This window comes from Alexandromys fortis, unplaced genomic scaffold (assembly GCF_014885135.2).
Source record: "Alexandromys fortis isolate MF-2015 unplaced genomic scaffold, M_Fortis_MF-2015_v1.1 scaffold_288, whole genome shotgun sequence".
In the NCBI taxonomy this organism is placed as follows: Eukaryota; Metazoa; Chordata; class Mammalia; order Rodentia; family Cricetidae; genus Alexandromys; species Alexandromys fortis.
In genome coordinates this window covers 753,316-767,736 of record NW_026068171.1, presented here as the reverse complement: position 1 = coordinate 767,736, position 14,421 = coordinate 753,316, and the positions used below count along the sequence as shown (strand labels likewise).

Here is a 14,421-nt window from a genome sequence, read left to right as displayed (position 1 = left end):
AAAAAAATCCTAACCTAAAGAAAGGCAGGCCTATAAATAAAGGTACATGAAGTTACAGAACACCAAATAGTAGAACAGAAAATAAAGTCCCCTTTTCACATAGTAATTAAAACACTAGACATAAATAATTAAGAAAAAATATTAAAAGCTATAAGGGAAAAAAGACCAAGTAACATATAAAGGCAGGCCTATTAGAATTATATCTGACTTCTCAAAAGAGACACTAAAAACCAGAAGAGCCTAAACAGATATGCTACAGTCTCTAAGAGACCACAGACGCCAACTCAGATTACAATACCCAGATCAATATTCAATTATCATAGATGGAGAAAACAAGATATTCCACAATAAAGCCAATTTAAGCAATAGTTATCTACAAATCCAGTCCTGCAACCATGAAAACACAGGGAATAAGTAATCTCACACCAGAAAAATCTAAAAAAGAGAAATAACAAAATAACAGGAATCAAAAACTATTGGTCAATAGTTAGTTATTGAGATATTAATATCAATATCTCAGTAGTTATTGAGATATCTTTCAATATCAACAGTCCCATTTCCCCAATAAAAAAAGAGATAGACTAACAGAATTCATGATAAAATAGGATCCATCCTTCTGGTGTATCCAAGAAACATACCTCAGCATCAGGAATAGATATTGAGTAAAAGTGAAAGCTTGGGAAAAATATATTCCAAGCAAAGGGACCTAAGAACCATGTTTGGTGTAGACATCTTAATATCTAACAAAATGGACTTCACACCAAAACTAACCAGAAGATATAGGGAAGCATGCTACGTACTCATCAACGGAAAAAAATACCAAGAAGACATTGCAGTTCTTAATATCTATACCCTAAAAACAAGTCCATACAATTTTATTAAAAATAAGACTACTATATCTTAAATCTTATATTGACTATTACATATTCATAATGGGATACTTCAATATTTCACTCTTGCCAATAGACAGGTCATCCAGACAAAAACTAAACAGAGAAGTACTAGAGATGACTGGCATTATAAGCCAAATGAACCTAACAGATATTTATAGAACATTGTAACATGAGGGGCTGCTTGTCGGGGTTTTTGTCCTGCCTGTTTTTTGTCCTCCCACCAGGACTTACAGCCATTTATCCCCAAAGAAATTATATAGAGGTCTATATTAATGATAAACTGATTGGTCCTACATTGGGTGCCATTCTGTAACATGAGGTCCTGATTGTTGGGGGTTCTGTCCTGCCCAGTCCCCACAGTCAGCAAGTCCCAAAGAAATCATATAGAGAGTCTGCATTGAATATAAACTGATTGGCCCATTAGCTCAGGCTTTGTATTTTAGCTCTTATAACTTATATTAACCCATTATCCTTATCTATGGCAGCCACATGGCTCTGTACCTTTTTCAGCAGGGTAGGCCACATCTTGCTTCTTAGGTGGTTGAGACCAGACTACAAAAAGAGCTTCCTTCTTCCCAGAATACTTCTGTTCTCATGGCTCCACCTCTACTTCCTGTCTGGTTAACCTGCCTATACTTCCTGGCTGGCCAATCAGCATTATTTAAAACATAATTGACAGAATACAGACAATTCTCCCACACCACTTCCCCCTCTTTTGTTTTAAACAAAGGAAAATATCCACAGTCCATTTTTGGGACATAAACTTCATGTCAGTATATTAAATAATCTGTAAACAAATGTGCAACAAATGAAGACAATGACCTCAAAATATAAACAATCTATAAGTATCTTGATCAGAGGCAGCAGTAATATATAATGCAATATGAAAGTAGATCCTAAAAGTTGTATCAATATACAAAAATGTCCTAAACAAAGATGCATATATACAATGTGACAGAATAACTTTGCATAGGTGATAAAATTACATAAACAAAAATAACAAATATAATTTGAACTTGTATTAATATGCAAAAACTATACCAATGTAAATTATCCATAAATAATAGCTCACAAGTTTTCACTCACTCTATTACCCCTTTTTTAACAAACATAGTTTTCACCCAAACCTGCTATCTAGTACAAGTAATAATAAATAACCCCTAAACAGTGTTCCCAACCCTATAGACAAACTTTTTTGAAACAGGAGGCATTGTCCTCTAGAATTGCTTCCCACTGTCACGGGGTGATGCTCTCTTAATGGGATCCTGCAAAAGTAAAGTGATGGGTAAGTTTCAAAATTATTTTCTAGTAAAGTTGCAAACAGTTTCGGAGCTGTTGATAGGGTTTTTTTCCCCAAAGTTCTTTTCTTTTTTGTACAGTATTTTCAGTTTTATTAGAAAAGTGCACACACAACCAACATTGCCTGCGTCATTTCTTGGCTCTGCTTGCATTCAGCACTTGCTCCTGAGCAGCTTTCTTTGCTTTTACCATCTCAATGAGTTCCTTGTATCGCCTCATACAGTTCTTCGTCCTGCCAGGAACTCCTTCAGCTATCTTTTCCCACCTTTCCAGAGTATTTACTGGGTACGTTTTCAAAGCTGGTTCTAATAGCTTCTGCTCTTCTGTGGTCCAAGGAGTGAAATCTGTGCAGGGACCTTCAAATCGTTCTGAAGGGGCTGCACTGTCAGCCTGAGGGGCTACTCCATGTTCTTTCTTAAACTTATCAAAAGCCTTTTTGTTAATGTCATCTTTCTGATGAGGGTCAAGTTTTTGGAGACTTTTAGCCTTGCCCATAACATCTTTGGCCTATCCTATAGCCATACTGATGAATATCTGCCTTTTCTTTTTAATAGCCTTTTTCTGGATATCCTTTTCCTTCTTTGCCAGTAAAGCTTGCAGTCTAACTTCCTCCTCTTCCTTCTCTTTAGCCAACCTAGCAGCTTCTAATTCTGATTGTCTTTGCTTCTCTTTGGCTTCCTGCTCCTTTCTTCTTCCTTAAACTTTTTTATCCTTGGGTCACAACTGTAAGCGTTATCCACTAGTGTTCTTATTCTGTTCATTTCTTCAATTTTCCGTTGCTCTGTTCTGCTTCTCGGTCCATCTCCTCTCATCACGACATTCTGCTTTTTCTTTTTCTTCTTCATCTAAATAAGAAAATTCTCTCCAAGAATCAAAATTATACCAGAAAGAATAAAATGTATCTACGTCTTCAAATGAGGAGTTCATGTCACCAAGTTTGGGAACATTTTTTTTTTTTTTTTTTTGACCATCTGGAATTCCATTCAAACACCGGAGAAAACACTTGGAAAAAATTGTCCTTTGCTTCACTCTTAGAAGGAACTGAGTTGTCAAAAGTAGGATCTACGCTGTTAAATGCCCGTCTCTTCACTGGATCAGACAGCATTTCATAAGCTTTAGTTATGCAAGTGAAGTAGTCATTGTCTCCCTCTTTGATTGGCTCCCCAGCTGCTTTTCATTTGTCTGGGTGATGTTATTTGGAGTTCTGGCCAGAAAATCATGAGAAGGTGCACCATTTCAGCAACTGGTACCCAAAAAAGCAGTCTTACAGTAACACTGTCAGCATCATGATGTCGTCTCAACTAGGTGGAGTTGTTGCTCTGGGTCCTAAGCAACAGAGGAGAGGGTGCCCATACTGGCCTTGCCCTGTAGTCAGACTGATGAATATCTTAAATATCACCATTAAACCATCATCCAGTGTTCACCTTACTAGACCTGGAAGGAAGTGGGAGGTCCTTGGACTCCCCACAGTGCAGGGAACCATGACTGTTCTTTGGGCTGATGAGAGGGGGAGTGGACTGGGGGGGGGGGAGGGAAATGGGAGGTGGTGGCGGGGAGGAGACAGAAATCTTTAATAAATAAATAATAAAAAATAAAAATAAATTAAAAAAAATAAAAAAAACCCACCATCCAGCAACTAATAGAAACTGAGGCAGAGACATGCATCTGAGCCCTGGACTGAGCTCCCTTAGTCCAGTTGAACAGTGGGAGGAGTGACAATATGAGCAAGGAGGTCAAGACCATGATGGGTACACCCACTGAAACAGTTTACCTGAGCTAATCAGAGCTCACCAACACCAGATGGACAGGGAAGGAAATAGCACAGGTCCAAACTAGGTCCTCTGAATGTGGCTGACAGTTTGGCTGGGGCAGACTGTGGGGCACCAGGATTTATCTCTACTGTTTGTACTGGCTTTTTGGAACCTATTGCCTTTGAATGGATACCTTGCTCAGTCTAGATATAGTATGGAGGGCTTTGGACTTTCTACAATGAAATGTGCCTTACACTCTATGAGGAGTTGATGGTGGATGTGGTGGGAAAGGTAGGTGGAGGGCGTGGGAGGAGGGTAGGGAGTGGGAATTGGGATTCGTATGTAAAATGAAAAAAGATACTTTTTTTCTTTTAAAAAATACACCTTCTCAGGAACTCATGGAACTTTCTCTAAGCTGATGACATACTTGGATACAAAGCAAATCTCAACAGATGCAAGAATGTTGAAATAACTTCCTACATCCTATCAGACACCCACAAATAAAAGCTGTATATTCAACATTAAAAATAATAGAACACTTACAAATTTGTGGAAATTGAACAACTCTCTATTGAATGACAAATGGGTCAAAACAGAAATTACTAAATTAAAGACATTCTAGTATTCAAAGAAAATGAAGACACAATATATCCAACCTTATGGGATACAATGAAAGTGGTTCTATGAGGAAATTCATAACACCAAGTGCCTACGTTAAAAAGAAACAGTGATCCACCTTAGTAACGTAATAGCAAATTTAAAAGCTCTAGAACATAAATAGGAACTCACACCCAAAAGTAGAAGATGGCAAGAAATAATGAAAATCAGGGCTGAAATCAATAAAGTAGAAACACATAAAACAATACAAAAAATCAGTGAAATAAATAGCTTTTTGAGAAAATCAAAATGTAGACAAACCCTTATCCAAGTTAAATATAAAATCAGAGAAAAAATAGTCGAATTAACAAAAATCAGAAATAAAAAGAAACATAACAGTCGCTGAGGAATCTTGAGAATCATAGGACATACTTTAAAAACCTGAACTCCACAGATCCATATCTATCCCCTTGCATAAATCTCAAGTCCAAATGGATTATAGACCTCAATACATATATGACCACATTGAACCTAATAGAAGAAAAAGTAGAAAGTAGCCTTCAATGCATGGGCACAGGAGACCACTTCCTAAATATAACCTGAGTAGCACAGACACTGACAAAGGACTAATCTCCAAAATATATAAAGAGCTCAATAAAGTATACATCAAAATTCTAAATAACCATATTTTGAAAATGGGGTACAGAAGTAAACAGAGAATTCTCAATAGAAGAATCTCAAATGACTGAAAAACACTTAAGGAAATGTTCAACATCCTTAGCCAGCAGGAAAATGCAAATAAAAACTCTGAGATACCATCTTACACTTGTCAGAATGGCTAAAATCAAAAACACCAATGATAGCTTATGCTGGAGAGGATGTGAAGTAAGGGGATCACTCATCTATTGATGGTAGGAATGCAAACTTGTACAGCCACTTTGGAAATCAGTATGGTGGTTTCTCAGAAAATTGGGGATCAACCTACCTCAGGATCCAGCAATACCACTTTTGGGCTTACACCCAAAAGATGCTCAATCATACTACAAAGACGTTCAACTATGTTCATAACAGCATTATTTGTAATAGCCAGAACCTGAAACCAACCTAGATGCCCCTCAATGAGAGAATAGATAAAGAAAATATGGCACATTTATACAATAGAATAGTAAAAAACAATGATATCTTGAAATTTACATACAAATGGATGGAACTAGAAAACACCATGCTGAATGACATAATCCAGAACCAAAAAGATGAATATGGTATGTATCAATCATAAGTGAATACTGGCTATAAAGACAGGATATTGAGCCTATCATGATACTTAGAGAAGCTAAGTAACAAGGTAAACCCTAAGAAAAATATGTATAGAGCACCTGTAAAAATTGGGAACATGGGGTTTGAGGTAGAAGGGAGGATAGAAGGGGAGGAGGAGGGGAGAAGGGAGGCAGGAGGAGAACTTGAGGGAAGGGGATAGTCAAGATGGAGGAAGGGCAGAGATGAGAGCAAGGAAAGAAGGAGCCATTATGGGGCTAGTAAGAAACCTGGCTCTAGAGAAATTCCCAGGAATCCACAAAGATGACCCCAGCTAAGACCCTAAGCAACAGAGGAGAGGGTGCTAGACTTGCCCTGTGGTCAGAATGATGAATATCTTAAATATCACCATAGAACCATCATCCAGTAACTGATGGAAATATAGGCAAAGACCTGCATTGGAGCACTGGACTGAGCTCCCATATTCTAGTTGAAGAGTAGGAGGAATGAGAATATGAGCAAGGAGATCAAGATTATGATGGGTATACCCACGGAAACAGTCTACCTGAGCTAATGTGAGCTCACCAACACCAGGCAAACTGGGAAGGAAGAGGCATAGAACCACACTAGCCCCTCTGAATGTGGTTGACAGTTGCAGAGACCTGCATCACAGTTCTGGACTGAGCTCCCAAAGTCCAGCTGAAGAGTGGGAGTGAGAATATGAGCAAAGTGGTCAAGGTCATGATGGGTACACCCACTGAAACAGTTTAACTGAGCTAATGGGAGCTCACCAACTCCAGCTGGCCAGAGAAGAAAACAGCGTAAGACCAAACTAGTTCCTCTGAATGTGGGTGACAGTTATATGGCAGACTGAGGGGCCACTGGTAGTGTCACCAGGATTTATTCCTACTGCTTGTACTCGTTTTTTTGGAACCTATTCTCTTTGTAGGGATACCTTGCTCAGCCTAAATATAGTAGAAAAGGCCTTGGACCTTCCCCAAAACAGTGTGCTTTACCCTGTCTAAAGAGCAGATAGGGGTGGGGTGATGGGTATGTGGAGGGAATAGGAGAAGGGGAGGGAGTAGGAACATATGTTGGTATGTATAATTAAAAAGATAGTTCGTTTGTCTTTTTAAAAAAATTAAAAAATCTACTACCTAAAAAAAACAACTCCACCTAATTGGGAAATATAAAATAAATGTACAATTTTCTTGATATGTTTTGATTACCAATGTTAAACTGATATGAGATAAGTAATTTAAACACTCCTATATCCCCTTGTGAAACAGAAGCAGTCATTAAAATCTCCAAATCAAAAATAAAAATCCCAAGCCAGATGGTTTTAGCAAAGAATTCTACCAGACTTTCAAAAGAGTTAATACTATTATTCCTCAAATTATTCCACAAAATATAAATTTTCCAATTCTTTGTATGAGCCTACTGTTACCCTTATATGCAAATCACATAAAAACCAGAAAAAAGGAGAATTACAGATCATTTTCTTATGAACATGATGCAAAAACACTCAATAGAGCACTAGCAAATTGCATCCAAGGATACATTTTAAAAAGATCATCCACCATTGCTCACATATGCATTATTTGGTGGGGTGGTATTGTTAATCCTTATTCTCTTTAAATGCCTCCTGCAGCAGAACCAATATCAGTGGACAGAAACTAAGGTGACTCTTTAGGTGTTAATGGCTCTTAGGCATCATTCTGGCAGTCCTTCCCAGGAGGTTATCTGTAATTCAAAAGGTGACTGCCTAATCCCCTCACTTTGGCAGCAATCCAGGAATGAGTTCACTTAGGGGGCTGATAGTCAAGATGGGTAAGAGTTTGTTTGGCAGGCTAACCTAAAACAGGCACAGTCCAGTGGCTGAGCTCTCCTGAGGTAGTGTCAACAAGGCCTGAGAAAGATCTCTGGCTCCCAATGAGTGTCCATGTAATAAATAGAGGTGAATATGTAGAAAGTTAAGGCTTACCAGACCAAAAGGAGCAAAACCACAGTCTGCCTGGTGTCAGAGGTCCTGATCATGCCTAGCTAATGAGGGATGACCAAGCAATGATTCCCAAGGAACTAGCAACAGATGCTGTCAGAGGTCCTGATCATGCCTAGCCAATGAGGAGCAACTACACAATATCAACTGCCAATGGATCAGAATAACTGGGTGCTGGAAGAGTATGTAAGCTTTTCTCCATTGTTAAATAAATGAGTCTTCTGTATGCCTTCTCCCTGACTCCTAGTGTCTGAGACATTGACACTGTGCCTTGGTGTAGGAGGGTCTTGTTTCTATGTGTTGCTTTCATTGGTTAAATAAAGAGACTGCCTTGGCCTTTTGATAGGACAGCAGCTTAGGTAGGCAGAGTAGACAGAACAGAATGCTGGGAGAAAGGAGGCAAAGGCAGATATCCGCCTGCCATGAAGCTGCCAGGTCAGATATGCTGAATCTTTCCTGGTAGGCCACAAGTTTGTGGTGATATACAGATTATTAGAAGTGGGTTGAATCAAGATGTGAGAGTTTGCCAATAAGAGGCTAGAACTAATGGGCCAGGCAGTGTTTAAATGAATACAGTTTCTGTGATTATTTTGGGGTTAAGCTAGTCAGGCAGCAGAAAGCAGCCCGTGCTCATTATACAACAGTGCCCTCTTGCCCCATTCCCTGAGGAAGATGTTAGGGCCCAACAACACACTATTTTTGAGTAGGTTTTATCTTAGAGATACAGGGATGGCTTGATATACAAAAAATAATAATATAAAATCCATCATATAAATACACTTAAAGAAAAAAATCACATGGTCATCTCATTGCATGCAGAAAGGTTCATTGACAAAATCCAACATCCCTTTATGATGAAATTTCTGGGAGAGATTAGGGATTCGGGTGTATGTGTGACAAATTTGAAGGAAAAGTTATCCTGGCCATAGGAAGCCAAGGAACACCTACAGAACTGAAGGGAAAGGTATCCTGGTAGTCGGAAGTCAAGGATTAACTACATCTCTGAAGAGAAAGCTATCCTGATAGTCAGAAGCCAAGGAATACCTGCAAGTGTTACAGTTCTGAAGGAAAAGGTATCCCAACAAAAGTGTTGCAGCTCTGTTCTAGTGGGAGACTATTTCCCCAGTAAATTGTCACAGTCCTTGCTACAGGAAAAGTTTTCCTAATGCTAGTTTTAAGAACTTTCCTCCAGCATGAGAGGGATTCCCCAGTGAGGTTGTTACAGTTCTATTCTGCTCAGCTTCAGAGAAATGTTACAGCTCTGTTCCACTCCCAGTAGGGAAAGTTTCCCCAGCCAAAGTGTTACAATTCTGCTCTCTTCTGCTCTACTCTGAGTCGACTCTGGCAAGAGCCATTACAGCTTTTCTCTGCTCTGACAAAAGTTGTTACAGTTATGCTCTACTCCAAAGAAAGTTATTACATCTCTGCTCTGTTCCCCTCTGCTCCAGTGAATGAAAATAGTTACAGCACACCTCACTCAAGAGATTTATGAGGAAGGAGGAATCCAGGAGAGTTGCTGCCTCTGACAGGGTAGAAAAAGGCATCCCTAAACTGAACAGATTCAAAGCTTATATAGAGTTCTTGAGTTAGAGCTTTCCAGTTATAGGATAGGGTTTGGTAGGATCTCAATTCCTGAGCTTGGCACAAACTCAGAGATTGGTTGATTTCATGCTTTTGAATTATATGATTTTCATGTTCAGGAATTGGTTGGAGTTCAATTCCTGAGTCGGATAGGAGCAGGGTACATTTCCTTGACTCTGGTCTCAGGGCTAGGGTGCTCTTTCACTGGTCCTTTTTACCCTATACAAGGGACATACCTAAACATAATAAAGGAAATTTACAGGAAGCCTATAGCCAACATCAAATTAACTGAAAAACTCAAAGCAATTCCACAAAAATCAGAAACAAGACAAGGTTGTCTACTCTCTTCATACCTATTCAATATAGTACTTGAAGTCTTAGCTAAAGCAATAAGAAAACAGAAGGAGATCAATGGGATACAATTTGGAAAGGAAGAGGTGAAATTATCTTTATTTGCAGATAATATGATAGCATACATAAGTGACCCTAAAAATTCCACCAGAGAGCTCATATAGGTAATAAACAATTTCAGCAAAGTATCTGGATACAAGATAAACTCACAAAAATCAACAGCCCTCCAATATACAAATGAAAAATTGACTGAGAAAGAAATCAGGAAAACATCTTTTCCAATAGCCTCAAATAATTTCAAATATACCAGAGTAAGTCTAACCAAGCAAGTGGAATACATGTATGATAAAAAAATACTTTAAGTCCTCGAGGAAATAGATTAGAGAAGATATCAGAAGATGGGAAATCCCCCATCTCTTAGATTGGTAGGATTAACATAGTAAAAAATAGGCTGCCTATCAAAAGCAAACTACAGATTCACTGTAATCCCCATCAAAATTCCAACACAATTCTTCATAGTTCTTGAAACGATCATTTTCATCTTCATAAGAAACACAAAAGCTCATGATAGTTATAACAATCTTCTAGAATAAAATAGCTTGAGAGCTAACCATTCCCAAATTCAAGTTGTATTTCAAAGCTATAGTAATAAAAACAGCATGGTGTTGTAGTGTGGACAATTGTCTATATTCTGTCAATTATATTTTAAATACATGCTTATTGGTCAGTAGCCAGGCAGGAAGCTTGGAATTTATTTTCCTCAAGATTCAACTCTACTATTATGGGGCATGCACCCAAAGGATATTCTATCCTACCACAAGGACAATTGCCCATTAATGTTCATTAGTGTTTTACTCATAATAGCCAAAAACTGTGAATAACCTAGATGTCCCTCAACAGGAAAATGGAAAAAGAAATGTGGTACATGTACACAGTGGATGAAATGACATTATGAAATTTGCAGGCAAAAGGATGAAACTAGAATAAATCATCCTGAGTTAGGTAACTCCAATTCATAAAGATAAATATGGTATGCATTCATTTCTATATGGATATTAGCCTTTAAATAAATAACCATGCTACAACCTATAGATTCAGAGAGGTTAGGGAGAGGAAGGGACTAGAGGGGGCACATGTATCTCCCAGGGAGGGGGAAATAGAATAGATCTTGTGTATCGACCAGGGCTGGTGACAAGAACAGGAGTATAGGATGGGGACAAGGAGGGTAGATGGGGTTGTGGGAAGGAATCCAGGGCAAGGCATATAGAATTGAGGGACATTCGAAGGGTGATATGGAAACCTAGTACAGTGGAAACTTTCTAAAATATATGAAGGAGATCCAAATGAAGTCTCCAAATAATGAGAGAAATGAGTCTCAGCTGGCCAGCTCTTGCTACCAAATGAAGCTTCTAGTAACAGGGCTGGTTTATATCCAATTGAGTTGTTGGCCGAAGGATTCATATGGATATCTCCAAACAACTCAGCCTGTTACCAAGACAATAGGCTGTTCATCACAATCTGACAGCAAGGCCCCGTTGCTGAAGACAAGACCCACATAATTCATTGAGCATGGAGAGTTTGATCTAGTACCTACATAAAACCTTCGCCCCCATGTTCTAGTGTCTTTGGTATGGAAAGGTGCCCTGTATGCCTCCAAAAGATAAAGGTAAACACCAACCCAGTCACAAAACCTTTGTTCTACAATCTGTCCTGCCTGCAAACTATGATAGGAAAACAGTGTCAAAAAGCTTGTGGAAGTAACCAGCCAATGTCTTATTTAATTTAAGACCCACTGCATGAGTTAGAACCCAGACCCAGCACTGCTTTGGTGAACAAGAACATGAAACTAGATCGCCCAGAGGCATAGGGTAAAACCAAATACTTCTGGTATAAAATGGCAATAAAATGACTCCTAATGATGTTCTTTTATACTCACAGATCAGTATGTTACTCAGCTATCATCAGGGAAGATTCCCCATGCAGATGGGAACAAATACAAAGACCCACTGCCACACATTACACAGAGTGACACCTTGAAACACACAGCTCTAAATAGGATGTCTCCATCAAATCCCTCCCCTCAGAGCTCAGGAAGTTCCAGAAGAGGAGGTGGAAGGAGTATGGGAATCAGAGGGGATGAAGGACACAAGAAGAACAAGGCCCTCCAAATCAACTGAGCAAGACACATATGAACTCACAGAGACTGAAGCAGCATGCACACGAGTCTGCTGGAGGTCCTCTGCATATACATTGGACCTTCCACTCTAGTATTTCTGTGGACTCCTGGGTGTGTTCATGAGTTGGTCTTTGATGTCTGTGTCTTCCTTTGAGGCTATTTTCCTTCTGTTAGTTTGCCTTGTCCAAGTCTGATGTGATAGTTTTTGCTTTATTATATTTTATTTTATTTTAAAAAACACAAGAAGTATACACACAAAATCAAGAATCATAATATAAAATCAAAAGCAGTAATACAAAAAAGGCGTAAACAAGGTCACATGGACAAAGTCTCCAAAAAATACCATTGAGTTCATTTTGTTTTGTCCATTTACAGTTGGGCATGGGACCTACCCTTAAAAGTGGTTTATATACCCATTGAGACTCCATTGGAGAAAACTATTTTTTCCTTTGCAAGTGTGTTTCAATTATAGATGGCTTTTTGGAGGTGAGATTCTGTGTCTATGTCTTCCTCTATGCACTGGGCCCTCACCTGGCTTCAACGTGTATAGACCCTGCACATGCAGCCACAGTCTCTGTGATTTCATATGTATATCTGTCCTGTTGTTTCTAAGAGACACTATTTCCTTAGAGTCGTCCATCTTCTCTGGCTCTTATAATCTTTCTGCCTTCTCTTCTACATAGCTCCCTGAGCCATGAATGGCAGGGTTTGATGAAGACATCTCATTTAGAACTCAGTGCTCCAAAATATTTCACGCTTTGCATATTGTCCAATGTGAGTCTCTGTATCAGTTCCCATCTACTACAAAAGGAAACTTCTCTGATGGTGGCTGAACTATATTCACTGATCTATGAGTACAGCAAAATGCCCTTAGGAGTAAATTTACTTCTATGTTCCCTTAACAGAACAATGGTATTTGGTTTCCCCCTGTTTCCATGACCTATCTAGTCTCAGGTTCTTGGCCACCATAGAAGCACCAGGCATAGGTTCTATCTACGAAATGAGCCTTAAATCTTATAAGATAATGGTTAGTTATTCACCCAACATTTGTGGTACTTTTGCACCAGCATATCATGCAGGCAGATCACCATTGTAGATTGCAAGGGCTTGTAGCTGGGTTGCTGTTTATCTTTCTCTGGAAGCATACAGAGTACCTTCTAGTACTATGAACACTAGTTAGGAGAGGTGAAGGCTCTATTGTGTCACCAACTCATTTACATGAGTTCAACAAAATATGTAAATGTTGTCTTTAGCAATGGGGATCTTACCAAGATCAGTTTGTAGAGAACAACCAATAGCTTGGCAATAGCCTGAGATGTTTGAGGGTTTCCATGGAGCCTCCTTGGCGAGCAATTCAACTAGATAGATGTAACCCATTCATAGCACTGGAGGTTTTACTTGTCTAGTTGAAACATTGTCTCCCCTCTTATTTGGTGACTTTGTTTAAATGGATGCTTCTACAATTGTAGGTTTCCATATGACCCTTCAAGTGGCCTTTATTGCTCTATCCTCCCCACATTCTTTCTCTTACCCCTTTCATCCATAACTCCTTCCCCCCATTTACTCTACTTGTTTTATTCTAGTCTTCTCACATCTCTCCACAACTATATTTTCTATTTCCCCTTCCTTGGGAGGATCCTCCCCTCCCACAAATTTTTACTTGATACCTAACCTCTGGTTATATGGATAGTAGCAATGCTAGTGAAGGCTTCAAAGCTAACATCCACATATAATAAAAGGCATACAATATTTGTCTTTTTTTAGATCAAGTTGAGTTTTTCTAACTCTATCCATTTACCTAAAATTTTCATAATTTCAGGTTTTTTAAATAGTTAGATAATAATTCACTGCATATAGATGCACCACATTTTCTTTATCCATTCATAAGTTGGAAGACATCTAGGCTATTTTAAATTTCTGGCTATAATTAATAGAACAGCAATGAACATGTATAAGCAAGTGTCTCTGTAGTGAGATACAGAGTCCTTTGGGCATATGGGTATAGCTGGATATTGAAGCAGATCTATTCACAGCTTCCTAATGAACTGTCACACTGATTTCCATAGCGACAACTTAAGTTTAAAGAAGTGGTCCCTTTTCCCCATATCCTAGCCAGAAGGAGCAGTCATTTGTTTTATTGATGTTGGCCAATTTTAACAAATCCCTTTTATTTGTGTTTCTAAACATGAATAAGAATTCAAAAGAAATAGTCAAATGGAGAAATATAAAAATAACCCCCAAATATCCTAAATTAGAAAACTAGAGTCATAACACAGCCATAATGTACTTACTTGCCTAGCAGGAATGAGGCCCTGGGTTTGATACTCATCAGTGCCTGCCAGATGTAAAGTCAGGTAACTTAAAACAGAATATGATTCATACCTATGATTAAAATATTTGAAAAGCTGAGGCAGAAACATTACAAGAGTTCCATACCAGCCTGAGCTAAAGAGTGACTTCTATACCATCCCGGGATTCAGAGTGAAAACCTATCTCAAAAGAGTTAAAACAAAAACTTAA

General features: G+C 38.7%; 1 pseudogene; it reads right to left on the bottom strand.

Annotated features, from left to right (window-relative positions):
- Positions 1-2,321: 2,321 nt before the first annotated feature.
- Positions 2,322-3,378, bottom strand: LOC126492186 (dnaJ homolog subfamily C member 2-like; annotated as a pseudogene).
- Positions 3,379-14,421: the final 11,043 nt, after the last annotated feature.